General features: G+C 35.9%; 1 protein-coding gene across 44 annotated transcripts in view; it reads left to right on the plus strand.

Moving 5' to 3' along the window:
* Window positions 1–23,112, plus strand: part of GPHN (gephyrin) — a 734,620-nt gene that overhangs the window by 433,716 nt on the left and 277,792 nt on the right. The window lies entirely within an intron of this gene.

The following is a 23,112-nucleotide window of genomic DNA, read 5'->3' on the forward strand; positions in this document are numbered from 1 at the left end:
AAAAAACCCTCCAAAAAATCAATGACTCCAGGAGCTGGTTTTTTGAAAATATCAACAAAATTGATAGACCGCTAGCAAGACAAATAAAGGAGAAAAGAGAGAAGAATCAAATAGACACAATAAAAATGATAAAGGGGATATCATCACTGACCCCACAGAAATACAAAATACCATCAGAGAATACTATAAACACCTCTACGCAAATAAACTAGAAAACCTAGAAGCAATGGATAATTTCCTGGACACTTACACTCTCCCAAGACTAAATCAGGAAGAAGTTGAATCCCTGAATAGACCAATAGCAGGCTCTGAAACTGAGGCAATAGTTAATAGCCTACCAACCAAAAAAAGTCCAGGACCAGAAGGATTCACAGCCGAATTCTACCAGAGGTACAAGGAGGAGCTGGTACCATTCCTTCTGAAACTATTCCAATCAACAGAAAAAGAGGGAATCCTCCCTAACTCATTTTATGAGGCCAACATCATCCTGATACCAAAGCCTGACAGAGACACACACGAAAAAAAAGAATTTTACACCAATATCCCTGATGAACATCGATGAAAAAATCCTCAATAAAATAGTGGCAAACCGAATCCAGAAGTACATCAAAAAGCTTATCCACCATGATCAAGTGGGCTTCATCCCTGGGATGCAAGGCTGGTACAACATATGCAAATCAATAAACGTAATCCAGCATACAAACAGAACCAAAGACAGAAACCACATGATTATCTCAATAGATGCCAAAAAGGCCTTTGACAAAATTCAACAGCCCATCATGCTAAAAACTCTCAATAAATTTGGTATTGATGGAATATATCTCAAAATAATAAGAGCTATTTATGACAGACCCACAACCAATATCATACTGAATGGGCAAAAACTGGAAGCATTCCCTTTGAAAACTGGCACAAGACAGGGATGCCCTTTCTCACCACTCCTATTCAACATAGTGTTGGAAGTTCTGGCTAGCAATCAGGCAAGGGAAAGAAATCAAGGTATGCAGGTAGGAAAAGAAGTCAAATTGTCCCTGTTTGCAGATGACATGATTGTATATTTAGAAAACCCCATCGTCTCAGCCCAAAATCTCCTTAAGCTGATAAGCAACTTCAGCAAAGTCTCAGGATACAAAATTCATGCGCAAAAATCACAAGCATTCTTATACACCAGTAACAGACAAACAGAGAGCCATATCATGAATGATCTCCCATTCACAATAGCTTCAAAGAGAATAAAATACCTAGGAATCCAACTTACAAGGGATGTAAGGGACCTCTTCAAGGAGAACTACAAACCACTGCTCAGTGAAATAAAAGAGGACACACACAAATGGAAGAACATACCATGCTCATGGATAGAAAGAATCAATATTGTGAAAATGGCCATACTGCCCAAGGTAATTTATAGATTCAATGCCATCCCCATCAAGCTACCAGTGAGTTTCTTCACAGAATTGGAAAAAAAACCACTTTAAGGTTCATATGGAAGGAAAAAAGAGCTCACATTGCCAAGACAATCCTAAGTGAAAAGAACAAAGCTGGAGGCATCATGCTACCTGACTTCAAACTATACTACAAGGCTACAGTAACCAAAACAGCATGGTACTGGCACCAAAACAGAGGTATAGACAAATGGAACAGAACAGAACCCTCCGAAACAATACCACATATCTACAGCCATCTGATCTTTGATAAACCTGACAAAAACAAGCAATGGGGAAAGGATTCCCTATTTAATAAATGGTGCTGGGAAAATTGGCTAGCCATAAGTAGAAAGCTGAAACTGGATCCCTTCCTTATTCCTTATATGAAAATTAATTCAAGATGGATTAGAATCTTAAATGTTAGACCTAAAACCATAAAAACCCTAGAAGAAAACCTAGGTAATACCATTCAGGACATAGGCATGGGCAAGGACTTCATGTCTAAAACACCAAAAGCAACGGCAACAAAAGCCAAAATTGACAAATGGGACCTAATTAAAATAAAGAGCTTCTGCACAGCAAAAAAACTACCATGAGAGTGATCAGGCAACCTACAGAATGGGAGAAAATTTTTGCAATCTACTCGTCTGACAAGGGGCTAATATCCAGAACCTACAGAGAACTCAAACAAATTTACAAGAAAAAAGCAAACAACCCCATCAAAAAGTGGGCAAAGGATATGAACAGACATTTCTCAAAAGAAGACATTTATGCAGCCAACAGACACATGAAAAAATGCTCATCATCACTGGCCATCAGAGAAATGCAAATCAAAACCACAATGAGATACCGTCTCACACCAGTTAGAATGGCAATCATTAAAAAGTCAGGAAACAACAGGTGCTGGAGAGGATGTGGAGAAATAGGAACACTTTTACACTGTTGGTGGGATTGTAAACTAGTTCTACCATTGTAGAAAACAGTATAGCGATTCCTCAAGGATCTAGAACCAGAAATACCATTTGACCCAGCCATCCCATTTCTGGGTATATACACAAAGATTATAAATCATGCTGCTATAAAGACACATGCACACATATGTTTAGTGCGCGACTATTCACAATAGCAAAGACTTGGAATCAACCCAAATGTCTATCAGTGACAGACTGGATTAAGAAAATGTGGCACATATACACCATGGAATACTATGCAGCCGTAAAAAAGGATGAGTTCATGTCCTTTGTAGGGACATGGATGCAGCTGGAAACCATCATTCTCAGCAAACTATCACATAAATAGAAAATGAAACACCGCATGTTCTCACTCATAGGTGGGAATTGAGCAATGAGATCACTTGGGCACGGGAAGGGGAACATCACACATCGGGGCCTATTGTGGGTAGGGGGAAGAGGGAAGGGATGGCTTTGGGAATTATACCTGATGTAAATGACAAGTTGATGGGTGCTGACGAGTTGATGGGTGCAGCATACCAACATGGCACGTGTATACTTATGTAACAAACCTGCACTTGTATCCTAGAACTTAAAGTATAATAATAAAAAAAAAAGCATGGAGTATAGAGTGAGAAAATATAAAATATACTCAAATTGTAGTTTAGAAGGAATTAATACAGAATGAGGAAAAGAAAATGTTTGAAGATAGTATGACCAAAAAACAAAATCTCACAATTCTCCAAAGACATCAATCTTCAGATTCATGAATCCAAACAAATCCCTAGGAAGATAAATAAAAAGAAATGTATACCTAGTCACATGATACAGTAGTAACAGTATAAAATAGAGAGAAAAAGTCTTACAAACTACCAGAAAATGAATTATATGATTATGTTAAGTATACTTCAATAAACTTTGAAAAAAAAGATGATTCCTTGTATCTTGATGTTATAATTTTGATATTTTTCCTAGTTTATAAGAAATAGATTGTATATTGTTATTTATATGTATTCTTTGCTTAATAACAGGACTAACCTTTTAAATGTTTTTGGCTATTTCTGCTTTTTTCTTTTGTAAGTTGAATATTCATATTCTTTATGAATATTTAAATTGACATGCTTATTGATTTTAAGATTTTAAACTTGTAGTGTTATAATTAGTTATATGCCTTTTATTTTATTTACAGTATTTGACAAATGTAAATTTTACAGTTTTATGAAGATAAATCTTAAAATATTGGAGAGAGAGAAATCACAGAATACCTAGTTAAACAACAATTTGACTGATTAGTAAACTCTCAGTAATAATACTTGAAACAGAAGATACTGGAATAATACTTTCAATGTGCTGAAAGAAAATAACATTTAATCAAGAATTTTACACTCAGCAAAGTTACCATTAAAGAATGGGAGAGGATGAAATGTCATTTTCCTACAAACAAACATGGGAACATTTTATCACTAAAAGAACCTCACATAAGGAATTTTAAAGATATACTCTGGCAGAAGAAAAATTATCTCAGATGGAGAGTTGAGAATACAAGAGGAAAAAGAGAGCAAAGATAATGGTAAACATCTGAACAAATCTTTTTAAGAAAATTGACTATTGTCCTGGTCCATTCTGCTGCTATAACAAAATACCTTATACTGGTAATTTATAAACAACAGAAATTTATTGCTTACAGTTCTGGAGGCTGGGAAGTTCACAGTCAAGGTGCCCATAGATTCAGCGTCTGGTGAATGCTTGCCTTCTGCTTCAAAGATGGCCCTTTCTTGCTGCATCTTCATGTGGTAAAAGGAGTAAACTAGCTCCTGAAGGCCTCTTTTATAAAGGCACTAATACCATTCATGAGGACAGAGTTAATCACCTCCCAAAGGGCTCAACACTTTATACTGTTGCACTGGGGATTAGGTATCAGCATATGAATTTGTGGTAAACAAAAACAAAAACATTTAGACAATGGTAACTATATAAAACAATAAAAATAATATCTCAATTATGGGAAGAAAAAAATATGCTAGAATTCTTGAAAACAACAGCATGTAATTTGAGATGTTGTGATTATAGTTAAGTATTCTAACGGGCCAGGCACAGTGGCTCACCCCTGTAATCCCAGCACTTTGGGAGGCTAAGTTGGGCTGATCACTTGAGTCCAGAAGTTCGAGACAAGCCTGGGCAATATGGCAAAACTTTCTCTCTACAAAAAGATACAAAAGTTAGACCAGCATGGTGGCATGTGCCTGTAGCTACTCAGGAAACTGAAGTGAAAGAATCACCTGAGCCTAGGAGGTCAGGGCTGCAGTGAGCCATGATTGTGCCTGCACTCACCTGGGGGATAGCGTGAGACCCTCTCTAAAAAAAAAAAAAAAAAACTAAAAGTCCTGTTTTCTACAAAGATATTAAATATTGATTAACTATAGTTTTTCAATATTAAGTGTGCATATTAAACTTATAGGGTAATCACTAAAAGGATGGACAGAGTATACAACTTCTAGAAATAGAGGGAAGAAATTAATGAGGAAAATACTTAAAGTAAGACGACAAAGGGAGAAAATAAGAAAAAAAAAAAAAAGACAAGTTGAAGACATATATATATTGGTTAAATAAAGTTGTAATACAAGTTCCCAGAACATCTTCCACTTAAAATTTTCCCGTAGAACACTGCTTAGTTTCTCATATTCAAACTTGATAAACATGTATACTTTCATGTTTATCTCAAAAACAGCTTCAGCTGATACATATGAAATTTTTATATTTATATCTGAAAAATTCAATAAATTTTCAGAAAATTTTATTAAACTTTTAAGATTGTAATATAATTGTAGGTTGCCATGCAGTTATAAGAAATGAAACAGAGAAGTCCTATGTACCCTTTACCAGTTTTTTCCAGTGGTAACATCTTACAAAATTATAGTACAAAATTGCTATCAGATGTTGACATTGATACCATCATGACACAACAATTTGTTCATTCTTTGATTTGTTCATGGGTACTTAGGTTGACTCCATATTTTGCCTCTTGTGAATAGTGCTGTACTAAATGTGGGAGTGCAGATGTGTTTTTGATATATCGATTTCCTTTCTTTTAGATATATACCCAGTAGTGCAATTGCTGGATCATATGGTAATTCTATTTCTAGTTTTATGAGGAAATTTTATACTGCTCTCTATAGTGACTGTACTATTGCTTTTTTATTGTCATTGCCTTTTATTGCCACACCACCTCTCTGTGACCCAGCCCCTTTCCTAAACTCTGGCAACCACTAATTTATTTTCTATTTTGATATTTTGCCATTTCAAGAATGAGTATAATTAGAACCATACAATATGTAGCCTTTTGGGATTGGTTTTTTCCGTTAAGCATAATTCCCTGGAGATTAAACTAAATTGTTACATAGATCAATAATGCATTACATTTTATTGTTGAGTAATATTCTATACTATATATGCACTACAGTTTGTTCAACCATTTTCTGTTGAAGGACATCTAGGTTGTTTACAGCTTGAAATTATGATGAGCATTACAACAAAGGATGCGGTATCTAGGTTCTATGGCAGTTGCAGGTTTTCTGTTTAAATAAACTGTCAAATTATTATCCAGAGCAACTGTATCATTTTATAATCACACCAACAATATATGAGTGTGTCTCCACACCTTGCCAGTATTTGGAGTTGTCACTATTTTTATTTTAGCCATTTTGATAGTTTTGTAAATAGTTTTAATTTGCATTTCCCTAATGACTAATAATTTTGAGCATCTGTTCAGGTCTTTTGCCTGTTGTCTGTGTTTTTTAGGTTTTTTTATCACTGATTTTTGAGAGTTTTTATGTGTTCTAGAAAACCTGTCCTTCATCAGATACGTTGATTGCAATTGTTTTCTCCCTGTCAATATATTGTCTTTTTTCCTCTTCACAGTGTCATTCACAGAGCAAAACTGCTTAATTTCCATGAAGTCCAATTTATCATCTTTTTCTTTTAGCAGTTGTGGTTTTTTTGATGTAAAGTCTAAGCACCCTTCACCTAGGCAAAGGTCCAAAGACTTTCTCCTGTGTTCTTTTCTAAAACTTTTATAGTTTTACATTTTACCTTTAAATCCATTTGAGTCAATTTTTTTTAAGGTGTGAGTTTAGGTTGAGGTGTTTTTTTGTTTGTTTGTTTGGTTGGTTGGTTAGTTTTTGCATATGAATGACCACTTGCTCCAGTGCTACTTAAAAGAAAAAAAAACAAGTTACCTTTCCTCTGTTGAGTGGTTTTTGCACCTTTTTTGAAAATTAATCTGGTCTATTTGTTTAGTTCTATTTCTGGTTTCTCTGTTCTGTTCTATATGTCTGTCCCTCTGTCAGTACCACATAATCTTTATTACTATAGCTAAACAATAAGTCTTGAAATTTGCATAGACAGATTCCTCCCACTTCTGTTGTCATTTTCAAAATTTTTAGCTATTTTGGTCCCTTTTGTTTTACATGTAAATTTTAGAATAAGTTTGTCTATATCTACAAAAAATTGCTTGGATTTTTATAGGAATTACATTAAATCTGGATGTAAATTTGGGTAGAATTGACATTTTTCCATGTTGAGCCTCCATGAACACATTATATCTCTTCCTTTAGATTGCCTTTGATTTCTTTTATTGCAGTTTTCAGTATATAAAGTCTGAATGTTTTGTTAGATTTACACTTAAGTATTTATTGTGTTTTCAGTTATTGTAAATGGTATTTCATTATTAATTTAGGTGTCCACCTCATGTTCATTGCTAATATATATAGAAATACAATTAATTCTTGGATGTTGATTTTACATTCTACAACCTTGCTTAATTACTAGTACTATTAATTCTAGGAAGGCTTTTTCTATTTTTTGCTTTTTGTTTGTTTGTGGGTTTTGTTTTATTCTTTGGGATTTTCTGTATAGACAATCACATCATCTGCAAATGGGGGTAGTTTTACTTCTTTCTTTGTGATTTATATGCCTTTTATTCTTTTTCTGCCTGTTGCCCTAGCTAAAACTTCCAGTGCTATTTTGAATAGCTATGATGAAAATGGATATCCTTGCTTTTTTCCTGATCTTGGGGAGAAAGCACTCAGTGTTTCACTATTATGTTAGTTGTACATTTTTTATAAAAGCTCTTTTTCAAATTAAAGAAGTCCATCCCCCAATTTCTACCTTTTTTGAGAGTTTTTATCATGGATCAGTGTTTAATTTTGTCCAAAAAATTTTCTGTGTTAATTGATATGATTGCATGATCTACTTTTTCTTCTTAGATTGTTAATATGATGGATATGTCGATTTATTTTCAAATATTGCACCAGTCTTGAATTTTTGGAGTAAACCCACTTGGTCCTAGTATATAGTTCTTTTTACTTATTCCTAACTTTGATTTGCTAATATTTTGGTAAGGATTTTTTATATCTATATTCATAAGAGATACTGGTCTATATTTTTCTTTTTTATACTATCTTCATCTGATTTTGATATCAAGTTAATACTGGCTTCATAAAATGAGTTATGATATTCCCTCCTCTTTTACTCTCTGAAAGAGTTTATGTAAAATATATATTAATTTTTCTTTGAACATTTCAGAGAATTTACTAGTGGAACCATCTGTCCAGAGCTTTATTTTTCTAGAGTTTTTTTTTTAGTGTAAATTGAATTTTCTTAAAAGTTACAGGGCTATTTATTTTGTATATGGTTAATGTGGTATTTTATGCTTTTTGGAAATTTGTCCATCTCATCTAAGTTGTCTAATTTTTATATATAGAGTTGCTTGTAGTATTCTCTTACTGTTATTTTCTTGTCTTGAGAGTCTGTATTAATATGTCTGTTTCATTCCTGATATTGGTAATTTCCATCTTTTTTTCAGTCTTGCTTAAGATATTTCCATTTTATTTAGCTTTTCAAAGAACGAGCTTTTTGTTTCATTGACTTTTTCTATTTTTTCTGTTTTAAATTTCACTGTTATCTGCTCTTTATTATTTCATTCCTTCTGCTTGTTTGGGGTTCATTTTGCTCTTTATCTAGTTCTTGAGTTGGGAGCTTGTTACTGATTTGAGACTTTTCTAATGTCAACTTTAGGAGCACTGATTTAGGTGCATTCCATGAATTTGATATGTTGTATTTGCACTTTTATTCATCTTAATGTATCTTTTTATTTTTTGAGATTTCTTTCTTTCTTTTTTTTTAAATCTATCTAACACTAGGTCTTATTTCTTTTATCAAACTTCATATGTGCCCATTAATCAACTTCTTATCTTTCCCTCCTCCCCACTACCCTTCCTGGCCCCTGGTAACAACCAATCTACTACCTCTCCTCATGAGATTCACTTTTTTAGTCCCCACATTATGAGGGAGAACAGAACGTGCGACATTCTTCCTTCTGTGCTTGCCTTATTTCATTTAACATGACTTTTTGTTCCATCCATGTTCCTGCAAATGATAGGATTTCATTTTTTAATCGCTGAATAATGTTCCATTGTATATAGATACTGCATTTTCTTTATCCATTTGAATGTTCACTGGTCCTTAGGTTGAATCCATATTTTGGCCATTATGAATAGTGCTGCAGTAAATGTGGGAGTGCAGATGTCTTTTCAATATATTGCTTTCCTTTCTTTTGGATGTATATCCAGCAGTGCAATTGCTGGATCATATGGTAATTCTATTTCTAGTTTTATGAGGAAATTCCATACTGCTCTCCATAGTGGCTCTACTAATTTACATTTCCACCAACAATGTACAAACGTTTCCTGCTTTCCAAATCCTTGCCAGCATGTGTTACTGCCTGTCTTTTTGATAAAAAGCCATTTTAACTGGAGTAAAATGATATCTAATTGTAGTTTTGGTTTGTGTCTATCTGATGATTAGTGGTGTTGGCCATTTGAATGTCTTTTTTTGAGAAATGTCTATTCATATATTTTACTCATTTTTTAATAGCATTATTTGTTGCTTTGTTGTTGTTGTTTTTCTGTCAAGCTGTCTGAGCTCCTTAGATATTCTGGTTATTAATCCTTTGTCAGATAGGTAGTTTGAAAATATTTTCTTCCATTCTGTGGATTGTCTCTTTGCTTTCCTGATTGTGTCCTTTGCTGTGCAGAAGCTTTTTAGTTTTATATAACCCCATTTGTCTGTTTTTGCTTTTGTTGCTTGTGGTTTTGAAGTCTTAGACAAAAATCTTTGCCTGGACAGATGTCCTGGAGCATTTCCTCAGTGTTTTCTTCTAGTAGTTTCATGTTTCAGGTCTTGGATTTATTTTGTCTTTATTTTGATTTGATTTTTGTTTATGGTAAAAGATAGGGGTCTAATTTCATTCCTGTGCAAGTGGATATCCAGTTTTCCCCACATCATTAATTGAAGAGACAGGCCTTTCCCCATTTTGTGTTTTTGGCACCTTTGTGCTAATATGTCTCTCCCTAATAAGGGTGTGGAACTTTCAGGCATAACAAGAAAGGCATGTGAAAAAAACAATGTCTCCCAATTACAACTGAGGAAGTTGGAGAAATACCTGGTTACAGGCTGTCTCAGGATTCCTTGGATGATAACGGACCTTGAGGACAGCTGTCCAAGACAGGAGATTAACACTGAGAAGGCCACACCAGTGTCCAGGAGGAAGCCAATTTCCTGGCCCTCAATGGTTGTACGTACCCGGTGCTCAGTGAGGGTGATGACATGAGCTGGCGCTTGCCCCGGACACTCTCAGTCCTGTTATTGGACCATCTGGCTTGGGGCTTCTGGCCCAGAGAACCTTTTCCCTCTGGGGCAGTATGACTTCCAGTGATTGCCTTGGCATAGTGGGCATGGACAAGGGGGTGGCTTGTTTCTCATTGGACAATCTTTTTTAAAGTGTCCTTGCAAACCACACTGATAACAAGCCCTACTGGGTGATTGGCCTGCTCCATTTTCTGTCCTTTCTGAACCACTAAGTTGTGTTTGTCTGAGGGTCATGACTAAGGCTGCAGCCTTTCTCTGATCTCACTTTTCCTTTTCAACCTATTCCTCTTGGTCCCTGTTATAGAACACTGAGGTTGCCAGGTTTAATAATGCCTCCAGATTTTGTTCAGGGCCCAGGGCTTGCTTTTGGAGCAAGCAAGCTTTCTCCTGATATCTGCAGCTGATTGGGTAATAAACTTATCTTTTAGGATCAATTGACCTTCAAGGGATTCGGGTGACAGGAGAGTATATTAAGGCCTTCTGTAGCAGCTAGAGGAAGGCGGAAGGATTTTCTTCCTTTCCCTGCGTTATGGTGGACATCATTGAATAATTCATGAACTTTTTCCTAGTTCTCCTTAGTCCTTCTAGAACACAGGTCAGCAGATGTTTGTGACTCCAGTCCCCATGGTCTGAGTCAAAGTCCCAGTGGGGATCCATACTAGGGACGGCTTGCTGACCAGTAGGGAATTTGTCCCTTTCCAGATATCTCCAAACTCAGGCTGCAGCTAAAGCTGCATTCATTTCATTAAAGGCCAGGATTTGATTTAACAATAGCATGGCATCTCTCCAAGTGAGGTTGAAGGTTTGCCCTAGACCCTGTAGGACATCTATATACCTATCAGGATCATCTGAAAACTTTCCCACATTTACCTTGATCTGCTTGGAATCAGAGAGGGAGAAGCAAACATGTACCCGGGTTGGGCCAAATTCCCTTGCCTCTACAGCTTGGAGGGACATAACCAATAGCCCGGGGGATTTCTTTGTTTGTTTGGAGATTTCTTTGTTTGTTTCCTTCTGGGTGGAGGAGATTAGAAGATGCTTATCATTAATAGGAAGGGGAGCTGTAGGAAGTCTAGGATATGGAGATAAGCTGAGAAATCCTCCTGTGGGATGTAAATTGCAAGCTTTGCATAGTTGTGGATTCTCCTTCATTGAAAAGAAAGCTTGGACATAAGGTATTTCACACCATTTGCCTTCCCTCTTACAGAAAAGGTCAAGCTGCAGGATAGTATTATAATTTATACTTCCCTCAGGTGGCCATTTTTCCCCATCTGAGAGAGAATATTAGGGCCAGGCCATAGTCCAGAAAATAAGCCACTTCTTTTTCAGGGTTTGCGGGTCAAATTGGTCCCAATGGCTTAGGATGTATTTCAAGCATGAGCCTGTTGATGCCTGAGTGTTTTTCGTGTGAAAGAAAAAACCGCCCACGGTTTCAGTTTGTTTCCCCGCCCCCCCCCGGCCCCCCCCGCCCAAGAACCCACAATGGTCCCTGGACCCTGTTGATCGGAATAGTTGTGCTCACCAACGCAACAGCAGATCCCCCTCTTGCCCAAGAACCCGCAATGGTCCCTGGACCCTGCTGACTGGAATAGTTGCACTCACCAAAGCAGCAGCAGAAACACTCGTTTTCCTCCTAGGCCAAAAAGAGGACTGAGGAACGTCAGATTTAGTGGCCCTTACTGACACATTCTCGAAAACCTGCACCCGTGCCTTTCCTCTTAGACCACAAAGAGGACCAAGAAAAATCAGATTTAGTGGCCCTTACTGACACATTCTCGAAAACCTGTTAGAGTCCTAAGCATTCTCCTGTTCATACTGGGACTTTACCCTTGTCCTATAAAGATGATATGCCCCAAAAATGGAGTGGAGGGCCATACCCTGTGGGAGGAAAGGATTTTCAGAGTTGGAAGAGTGATGCCTTTTGTCCTCACTTCTCATCATATGGATAGGAAGGATATCATTTCTGAGGCTCCCCATATCCTAGTTTCAGGAATAGCCTTTGTTAGGCCTGCTAGTCTGAGGAGGGATCCTAAAATTCCAGATAGTCCCACCCATGACGAGGCTTTGAGCAAAAATTATGTCTTTCTGATTGGTGAACCTGACTGCCTAAAGAAAGGAACAGAGTCCCAAAATTTATACTAGAAATCATTCTTATAGGAGAAACTAGAAAAGCACCAGAAACAGGGAGTGGTTTTTAGAAGAGGGACTAGCCTCGGAGAAGAGAGGTGGGAGGAAGTTTGTCTGACAGGTGTTAGGATCCAGTAGGCAAGGGTCAGGATAGATAGGATAGATGGGTGAGTCTTGCTTGGGTGGCATGACTTTGAGAGTTCACTCATAGCTGTAGGGTCAACCAACTTTTTGTCGGGACCCCAGAGCTGAATGGCTTTCCTCTCTATTGATCCTCAGCCCAGCCCGGAAGTCCAGGAAAAGCAGAAGCTGGTTCCAGGTAAACCAACACTCAACTCCGAAGAGTCGGGGGTTGTTAGCCCTTTCCCAGAAAGTCTGACACCCGTGTCTTTAGTCTAGAGGCCTTACTGGTTGCTTTTAACTGGCCAACAGGTGCCCAGTATTTAGCCCCTGAATTCTAAGGAAAAATAGGACAGAATAGCAAGCAAAAGGGCTCCAATGGTACTCACTGCTTGGCGATAGTCCCTTTATGGTCGCCAAGATGTGTCCAGAGTTGGTTCCTTCCGGTGGGTTCGTGGTCTCGCTGACTTCAAGAATGAAGCCACGGATCTTTGCAGTGAGTGTTATAGCTCTTAAAGGTGGTGCAGACCCAAAGAGTAAGCAGCAGCAAGATTTGTTGTGAAGAGCAAAAGAACAAATCTTCCACAGTCTGGAAGGGGACCCAAGCGAGTTGCCGCTGCTGGCTGGAGGTGACCAGCTTTTATTCCCTTGTCACTCCCATCTCCTGCTGATTGGTCCATTTTACAGAGCACTGATTGGTCCGTTTTACAGAGTGCTGGTTGGTCCATTTTACAGAATGCTGATTGGTCCATTTTACAATCCTCTTGTAAGACTGAAATATTCTCCAAGTCCCCACTTGACCCAGGAAGTCCAGCTGGCTTCACCTTTCAATTAGACAGCACCACACCACATTATAGTATTAGAGTATTCTGGGTTTGTCCATGTACTTAATTTGGATGTGGGTTTTATACCTTCCTTTTTTGTTTGTTTGTTTGTTTGCATGTAAATGTTGTTCATTCAGATTGAAGAACTCTGTTGAGCATTTCAAGATGGGTCTGGTTGTGATCAGTTCTCTTAGCTTATGTTTGTCTGGGAAACATTTTATCTCTCTTTTATATTTGAAAGATAACTTTGCTGAATACAGTATTCTTGGATGGTTGTTTTGTTTTGATCACTTTGAAAACATTGTTTTACTCCCTCCTGGTCTATATGGTTTCCGTGGAGAAGTCTATTGCCAAACAAGTTGGAGCTCCTTTATATGTTGCTTGCTTCTTTTCTCTTACTGCTTTTAGGATTCTCTCTTTATTCATGACCTTTGATTGATTATTATATGCCTTGGAGTAGTCTTATGTGGGTCCTATCCGTTTGGTGTTCTCTGACCTTCCTATACCTGGATATTTATATCCTTCTCAAGATTTGGAAAGTTTTATTATTATTTCTTTGAATAAGCTTTCTACCCCTTGCTCTTCCTCAACTCCCTCTTGAACATCAATAAAATAATTTCTAGATTTGTTGTTTTGAGGTAATTTTCTGTATCTTACAGGTGATCTTCATTGCTCTTCATGCTTTTTGCTTTTTTCTTCTCTGTGTCTTTTCAAATAGCCTATCTTTGAGCTCACTCTTTCCTCTGCTTGACCCATTCTACTGTTGAGAGCTTCTAATAAACCTTTCAGTTGAGCAAATATGTATCTCAGTTCCAAGGTTAATGTTTGGTTTTTAATTATTTCAATCTCTTCCTTAAATTTCTATGATACATTTTTGAATTGCTTTTCTGTGTTATCTTGGAGATCACTGAGTTTTCTTAAAACTACTATTTTGACTTCTTGGTTAGGGAGCTCACATATTGCTGTTTCATTAGAGCCAGTTACTGTTTCATTGCTTTGTCCACTTGGGAAGATCATGGTTTCCTGTTTACTATTGTTTCTTTTGGATATATGTACGTCTTTGCATTGGAGGATTAGTTATATTTACTCCAATGTTCTGTCTGGCTTGTTTTGCTTTTTTTGTGTTTGTTTTGTATCATCTTAAATTTTAGATTCAGGGGTACATGTACAGGTTTGTTACATGGGTATATCACATAAGGCTGAGGTTTGTGGTACAAATGATCCCATCACCCAGGTAATGAGCATAGTACACAAAAGGTGGTTTTTCAGCCCTTGACCCCCTCCCTCTCTCATACTTTGGTAGTCTGCAGTGTCTATTGTTCCCATCTTTATGTCCATGTGTACCAAATGTTTAGCTCCTACTTATAAGTGAGAACATGCAGTATGTGGTTTTCTGTCCCTGCACTAATTTGCTTATGATAATGGCCTCCAGGTACATCCATGTTGCTGCAGAGGACGTGATTTAATTCTTGTTTATGGCTGGATAGTATTCCACAGTGTTGTATGTATCATATTTTCTTTATTCAATTCAGGATATATTTGATTCGAGGCTTTTTTTTTTTTTTTTTACCACTTCCCCATTTTCAGTCCTAGGTGACGCATTATCTCCAGGTTCACCTAAGCTCTAGTAAATGATTAGAATGCTACCCTTCTTGGATGAGGAAGGTGAAATATGGTATATCCTTCCAGTGAAGGAAAGCTGGGCCAGTGTTTCATGCCCAGGGAACCTGTGGGATGCACCTCCTACAGCATGGTGCTGCTGAACAGCCATCACGATTTAGCATCTCCTTTGGCTGAGTTTATGAGCAGTTTCCAGGGTCAGAGACTGTAATCCCACCTCCTCCCTTTGTCTCTGCCTATCCTCAGGTATATTTGTTTCTTCAGATACTTGTGATGCTTCCCATGGGTTAAGGGACAGGTCTCCTGCCAGGGAATGCAAAATGATGGGAAGCTGGCTGTTCACCTTGATCTCACTTTTCCAATGTTAAAACAGTAAGTTGGAGGAAAATTTTCTTCATGTTTGGTGCAAGCAGGATGGGGAGGAGGAACATCATGGATGTGGAAGTCTGATAGTCTTACTGTCTGTTCGGAGTTTTTTTACTTCTTTCTGGCCCCAGGGCCACATCTCATCCTCATATTTGAGTTCTGGGATATTTCTAGTGATAATCTCTGTGCTGTTCATTTGCTTTTGGTTTCCTGTTGAGAGGAGTGAAACCAGCCTGCTTGTACATTGCCATTTTGAAACCAGAAGTCTCAGGTTTCTTGAGATTTCCTCCTTGATCCATAGATTATTCAGAAGTTTATGATTTAGTTTCCAAGTATATGGGAATTTTCCTCTTATCTTTCTGTTATTGATTTCAACTTTGATTCCATTGTGGTCAGAGAAGATACTCTGTTATTTCAATTATTTTAAATTTGTTTAGGTTTATTTTTATGGTCACAGATATGGTCTATATTGGTAAACAAAATGTGTATTATTCTGTCAGGCGGAGTGTTCTATCAATTCAATCCTGTTGATTTGTGTTGCTGAGTTGTTCTATATGCTTGCTGGTTTTCTGTCTAGTCATTCTGTCTTATACCATAAAAGTGACTTATATCCAAAATATACAGAGAACTTCTAGATACTTACCCAATTTATGTGAAAACTTACATCCACACAAAAATCTACATGCAAATGTTTATAACAGCCTTATTCATAATTGCCAAAAGTTGGAATCAACCAAGATTTACTTCAATAGGTAAATGGATAAGCAAATTGTGCTGCATCCATACAATGGACTCTTATTCAGTAATAAAATGAAAATGAGCCATCAAGCCACTAAAAAAGACATCCTTACATGCATATTGCTAAATAAAACAAGCCAGTGTGAAAAGAATACATATTATGTGTTTCTCACTTTATGACATTGTAGTAAAAGTAAAATTATAAGAACAGTAAAATGATCAGTGGTTGCCCAGAGTTTTTGAAAAGAAAGATATAGGTGAATGGATAAAGCCCAACAGATTTTTTAGGGCAGTAACACTATTTGATATGATAGCAGTAACACTATTTGATATGAAGTAGAAATAAGGAAACATGACATTATACATTTGTCAAAACTCATAGAACTTTATCACAAAGAAGGCTTAATATATGCAAATTGCATTTGATGGATCCTAGAAAGCAATGAGGACTCTGCCAAGATAATTTACATGCATTACAAAATAAATGAAACAACCTCATGGAAAGGGGTGGAGGACCTAAATAACTTTGGATAATAACTTTGGATATGAGTGGAGTCTCTAAGACTAAAGGTAAAAGCAACTGCACATAAGCACTTTAGTTGATAAAGTTGTATCCCATGGAGGTATTGGCTAACAATTCTAATTTTAATATATATGTATACTGGAATTGAATAGTTAATAAATGGATGGCAGATAGTGAGAGACAGGTTTCTCACTGTTGGAGTGGGAAATTACATATGTACAAGCAAGGGGAGGAGGCTAGAATGATCCAGGTGATCCTAGGTAATGTATTAGAGTTGGAGACATCAGTAGGAATTCATATCTAGCTTTAACATAGATACAAATGGTTACGTACAGAAATATGTGTAATATATATGTACACAGGTTAGTTTACACACATATTCCTTTCCTCTGTCAGCAGAGAGGGTCCAAAAGAAATGACATACCAGTATGAAATGACATAATTAATGCTGAAATCTTAATTTGTATTACCTTTTGGCAATAAAAGGAGCCTGGATTCCTTGGAAAAATGGCTGATTCTGAGACCAAGGCAGGAAATATACAAGATGAACCTGTAAATCCAAAGTAAGGAAGAGCTCAAGAAAACAAACTACAACAAAAACACACGTTGGCGGGTATATATTAAAGGGGCATAGGAGTCAATTGACATCTCCCAATGACCAAAGATGTAAAAATGTGAGCAACAAAATAAGCAGTATTTTATTATAATCCAAAGTATAACATAAATATCCATGAGTCCATGCTTATACAAATAACTTTTTGCATAAATTAATTCATGAGGGAGAAGAGACAAATGTCCTGTGCATAAGATTTCCAAATAATTTATATAGATGCTCCACCCTCAAGGAAGGGGCACATAACTCCTCACTGCTTAGGCATGGGCTACACACAGTGACTTCCTTCCAAAGAGTACAGAATTGGGGGCAGTTGGGGAAGAGTAACTTTGCTATGGGGGGCACCTGACAAATACCTCAACTAAGAGATTAAAAACAATATCAACATTCATTAGTCAGATTGATAGCATATACTTGTGATATGATGTAATAAAAATGGCTCTATACGTCTATAGTCTTCTTCTAAAAATCCCATAACCCTAGTCTTATCTTCAGAAAATATCAGACAGACACTATAAGTGGACATTCTGCAAAAAAAAAAAAAAAAAAAAAAAAAAATGACCAGCGCTTACCAAAGCTATCAAGGTCATCAAAAACAAGGAAAGCCTGAGCATCTATCACTGCCAAGAAAAGCATAAGGAGACATGACAGCTAAATGTAATTTGGTAATCTGAATGGGATCCTGAAACAGAAAGAGGGTATTAAGTACAAAATAAGAAACATGAATAAACTGTGAGCTTTAGTTAATAATAATGTGTCAATATTGGCTCACTAATTGCCACAAAGGTTCCATAATAATACAAGATGTTAAATGTAGCGGAAACATGGTACAGAGAATATGGGAACTCCCTATACTATCTTCTGCATTTTTCCGTAAATCCAAAACTGTTCTTAAAAATGAAGTCTATTTAATCAAATAATAATGAGATATTCTATACAACTATCAAGGAACAAATGATTTCAATATTATTTAAATTGTTCCTGAGAGCAGTAAAACGTAAACATTTCTCAATTCATGTTATGAGTCTGGGATAATCTTATTACAAAACTAGAAAATGGTGGTAGAAAAAAGGGAAGATGTAGGTTAATATTCATTGTGAACGTGGATGTGAAAACTTCAAAAATAAGATACTAACATATCAAATCTATAAGTATATTTTTAAAAGATACAGCAGGATAAACATAGATTTATTTCGAGGACACAAAGATGGTTACTGATCAGCATGAATCATCATATTAACAGATTAAGGGAGAAAAGTCATATGGCCTCAATTGATGCAGAAAAAGCATTTGATAAAATTCCACACCTGTTTGTGAATAACAACTCTTAGCAAGCAATAATTAGAAGGGAACTTCCTTAATTTGACAAAGCAAAATATAGTTAATAATTAGATATTATTAGTATTCTCTTTAAAGTTAGGAATAAGACAGAGTCCAAGTGTATTTCTGTCCAATATTGTACAAAGTAAAAGAAATAAATGATACAAGCATTGAAAAGGACAAGTAATCTCCCTTGATTACTACATGGGAATTATTTAAAAATCAGTAGTCTTTTAGAAGTAATGGAAGAGTTCATCAGGTTTGTTGGATAGAAGATCAGGATACATCAGTTGCTGTCCTATAAATCCAAGGCGTATTTTTTAAAGGGACCAAATTTCATATTTACTGTTTATTTCATGATGTAGAGATTGTAACTGTAGCATAGTTTCTGAGCATTCCTCATTTCATCAAAATGGATTTAATAAATGTCCAAATGGTGAAGATACTGTATTAGGTGCTATACAATAGGTTCTATACAGAATCGACCCTCTAGAAGTTTATAATTTTGGGGCACCCTGCACTAACAGATGGAAATACGCTAACTGCGGAACAGAAATAATAAGCCAATACATATATGAACAGTGAAGTGTTTAGATTTAAGTTTAAAATTACAAAAAAAGAGACAACTTTATCTCAACCTTTTTATTATGAAAACTTTCAAACATATGCCAAATTAAAAGAATTTTACAGTGAATACTTTAAGATTCTACTGTTAACATTTTATTGTAGTTGCTTTATCACTTATCTGTCATCTATTTGGCCAAAAGAAATTAAAAAAGAAAAACACTGACAACATCTAGCATTGTCAGGAGAAGCAGCAACAGTGTGTTGATGGGAATGTAAATTGGTACAAACACTATGGAAAATTACTTTTATACTGTAAAACTGCACATCTGCTTATTCCTGTGACTCATAAAATCTGCTTCTAGCTATATACCCTAGAACATTAGCTTTCAAATGTTTTTGACCATAAGCCACAGTAAGAAATGTACTTAACATTGTAATTCAATACCCACGTACATATGTGTATATATATGTATGTGTCTCTATGTATGTGGGTATGTATATATGCATATATTTGTACATAAACAATATGCACACACATATACAAAAGGCACAAACTTTTCTGTGTCAGTATTTATCCTAACTACCAGGAAAGCATTCTGATATTTTCTGTTCTGTTCTTTTTTAAAAAATGTGGCAACTGAAGTCAGTTTTTACTGCCCTATTAGTTGGTCATGACCTACAATTTGAAGAACACTGTACTAGAGAAAGCTTTGCACATATGTAATATTGTACAGCATTGAAAATGAACTATGTAATATTGTACAGCATTGAAAATGAACTATAGCTATGCATATCAGCATGGAGGAATCTCACAAACACAATGTTGAGTGAGAAAACCAAGTTGTATAAGAATATACACAGTGTGATTTCATTTGTATATAAATTTCAAAAGCATGCTAAAATGAAAATCTACTTAAACATATGTGGAAAAGTATTTAAGTAAATGACTTATATAAGCACCACATGGATGAACCTTGAAAACATTAAGTAAAAGAAGCAAGTCACAAAAGGCGACATATTATATGTTTCCCTTTATGTGAAATGTCTAGAAAAGGCAAATCTGTATGGACAGAAAATAGCTTAGTGAATGCCTAGGGCTGGGAGTTGCAAGAAAATGTGGAGTGACTGCTAATGGGTATGGGATTTTTTTGTGGAGGGTGATGAAAATGTTATAAAATGGATTACCGGGATGATTGTACAACTCTGTGAGAGTATACTTTTAAAACTATTGAATTGTATCTTTTAAATGGGTAAATTGTATGGTATGTGAATTTTATATTGATAGAGCTGTTTTGCAAAGAAAGTAAGAGAATGTTTTAAAATTCAGGATGATAGTTATTTGGAGAAGGGACTTGAGATCAGGGCAAGGCACACAGTACTCTTTGAAGGTATCAGTGATAGTGTCTTTCTTCACCTAGGTAGTAGGCACATCAGTGGGATTTTTATTGTTATTGTCTGTTTTATACACATGTCATACCTTGTTGTATATTTAATTTTAACAGAAATTTTAAGAGAAGCACTATTTTTCATATTATTCTATTCTCATGCCTGTTGTGATCAAGTTTAACATAGAATATTGAACTTCTAGTGTAAATCTAAATTAGGACCAGTTTTCATCCAAATATGTCTTTTTGTATTAAAATTTCAAAAAAAAATAGAATAAAAAGGTAACTATCCCATTATATAGTCTGTGGGTCAGGATATACTTAACTATAACCTGTTTACTTTTCTTCATCACCTTGCAACCACCCTAATTCACCTGTTACATTTTTTGACATTATCTTAACTGTATTCCTTGCTTCCTGTCTTGCAACTCTCTAAAAAATTTTCTACTTTGCAGCCAGAAATATCTTTTGAAAATACACATATTAGTATGTTATTTCTCTGCTCAAAATTTTTTAGCAAAATCTCTCTCTCCACTGTAGAAAAAGTCTATGGATAAAGACTGAATTCTTTAAGATTACCTTCCAGGGCCTATATAATTTGTCACTGCTGCTTTTTGCATCAGCTTCCACGCACACTCGTTGTTGTTACCACACATATCAGGTTCTATTGTTAGCTTTTAAGCACTTTGTACATGCCATTTTCTCTGCCTTGAATATTCTTCCTCCTCTCTTTACCTCTGTATAACATCTACCGGTTATTCAGGCAGAAGCTTAGATTTTTCCTTCCTTACAGAAGCTTTCTCTTAACTACTCCTGTCCTCCCTTACCTAAGACTAAAATGCCCTTCCTATTGTTCCTGAAGGATTTTTGCTTCATATACATTTACATTTATTTAAAATATGTTTTATATTTTATATACATAAACAAAAACAAGGTGCTATGTAACATGCTGAATCAGATACATGAGAGAAAATAAACGAAGAATCAGTCAACTTGTATTTAGTGTTTGTTATTATCAGACTTTCTTTTCTTTATATCTTCTGTCATCCCCTTTCAGTTCATCTTAGACTATTATTCCTGAAATAGTGCTTTGTAATATTAGTAATAGCAGAATCCATTAATCATCCCCAATGCCTTAAGAATACATTCTAGCTCTTTACAGTGAATTCATGACTTCTACTGTCTAATTCTAATGTACTTTTTTAAAGGAAAGATGGACCAAGTATTTATTCAATGCCTATTATGTACTAGAGTATACTGTACATTATATTTCAAAGATTATGTTAATCCTTTTAACAACTCAAGTTCTGGAAACTAAGGATTAAAGAAGTTTAGTGATGAAGACAGGATTACACTAATAGTAAATAGTAGTACCAAAATTCAAGCACAGTTTATCACAGCAGTTCTCAAACTTTTCCATGGATTAGAGTCAACTAGAGAATTTGTTGAAATACAGATTACTGGACCCCACCCTCACAGTTTTTTATCCAATATATCAGCAACGGAGAGGAGGGGGTAGGGGTAGTATGGGAAATTTTGCCCTTCCAACAAATTCCTATATGATTTATATGTTTCTGGTCCACAGACCACAAACTGAAAAATACTAATCTATCAGACAGCAACATCTTTCCGCTGGTCCTTCTTACCTCACATTACTCCTCTATAAGTAAGCAAATGGATGCTTGCTGGTGAGAGACAATACACTCAAAATGCACTTGGTACTTTTTATAACTCTGTGCTTTTGCATTATTGTTTCCCTCCTCCTAAACTGCCCTTCTTTTTGGTTTTTGTTTTGTTTTGTTTTTTTGAGATGAAGTCCCACTCTTGTCACCCAGGCTGCAGTTCAATGCCATAATCTTGGCTCATTGCAACCTCCACCTCCCAGATTCAAGCAATTCTCCTGCCTCAGCCTCCAGAGTAGCTAGAATTACAGGCACCTGCTACCACACCCAGCTAATTTTTTGTATTTTCAGAAGAGACAGGGTTTCACCATATTGTCCAGGCTGGTCTCGAACTCCTGACCTTGTGATCCTCCCGCCTCGGCCTCCCAAAGTGCTGGGATTAAAGGCGTGAGCCACCACACTGGCCTACTTTTTTTTTTTAACCCATGGTACTTTATACCAATTTGTATTACTACTTACTATCTTGTGTTGTAGTTGTTTATATGCTTTAATGTTCTACATTTTACATTTATAAAATTCTTAAGCATTTGGGTTACATGTATTCCATAATAGTACAGATCTTTAGCTATTTGATAAATATTGGAATATGCTAACACTTTGGAGCTTATAGGTTTTAAATTATTGAATGATATAATGTTTGTGAAAATACTTTATTAATCCTAAAGCATTATATAGAAGAGAAGTACTTTCTCCTTGCAGTGACTCTGGACATTCTGTAGGTGAAAAAGTATATCTCAAAATTAATTTTTAAACACTTCAAAGAGCTCAGGGAAATGAGAAAGAATAAATAAATCTCTGATCTCATGTTTTGCCAAAATGAAAGGCAAAAAAAATTGATGGGAAGTAACAAATGTAATCTCCTGGCTATATAGCAAAACCTTTAATTATATCACATATGCATACATAAACACACACACAGAAACATAGTGGTTTGGATATAACTGTTGGTTATATTAGCACTGCTACTAGCATGTCAACCTAGAGCAAGTGAAGGATTATTGGAGACATAAAAAGCCTGGATTTGATTACCAAAAATTGGAATAAAAAGAATGAACTAAGTTTTCACTTGCCACTAACCTTCTAATGGAGGGAGTTACAACTTTCTTGGAAAATAAAATCCAACACATTTCATAATATGTGATAAAA

Source organism: Macaca fascicularis, chromosome 7 (genome assembly GCF_037993035.2).
Source record: "Macaca fascicularis isolate 582-1 chromosome 7, T2T-MFA8v1.1".
In the NCBI taxonomy this organism is placed as follows: domain Eukaryota; kingdom Metazoa; phylum Chordata; class Mammalia; order Primates; family Cercopithecidae; genus Macaca; species Macaca fascicularis.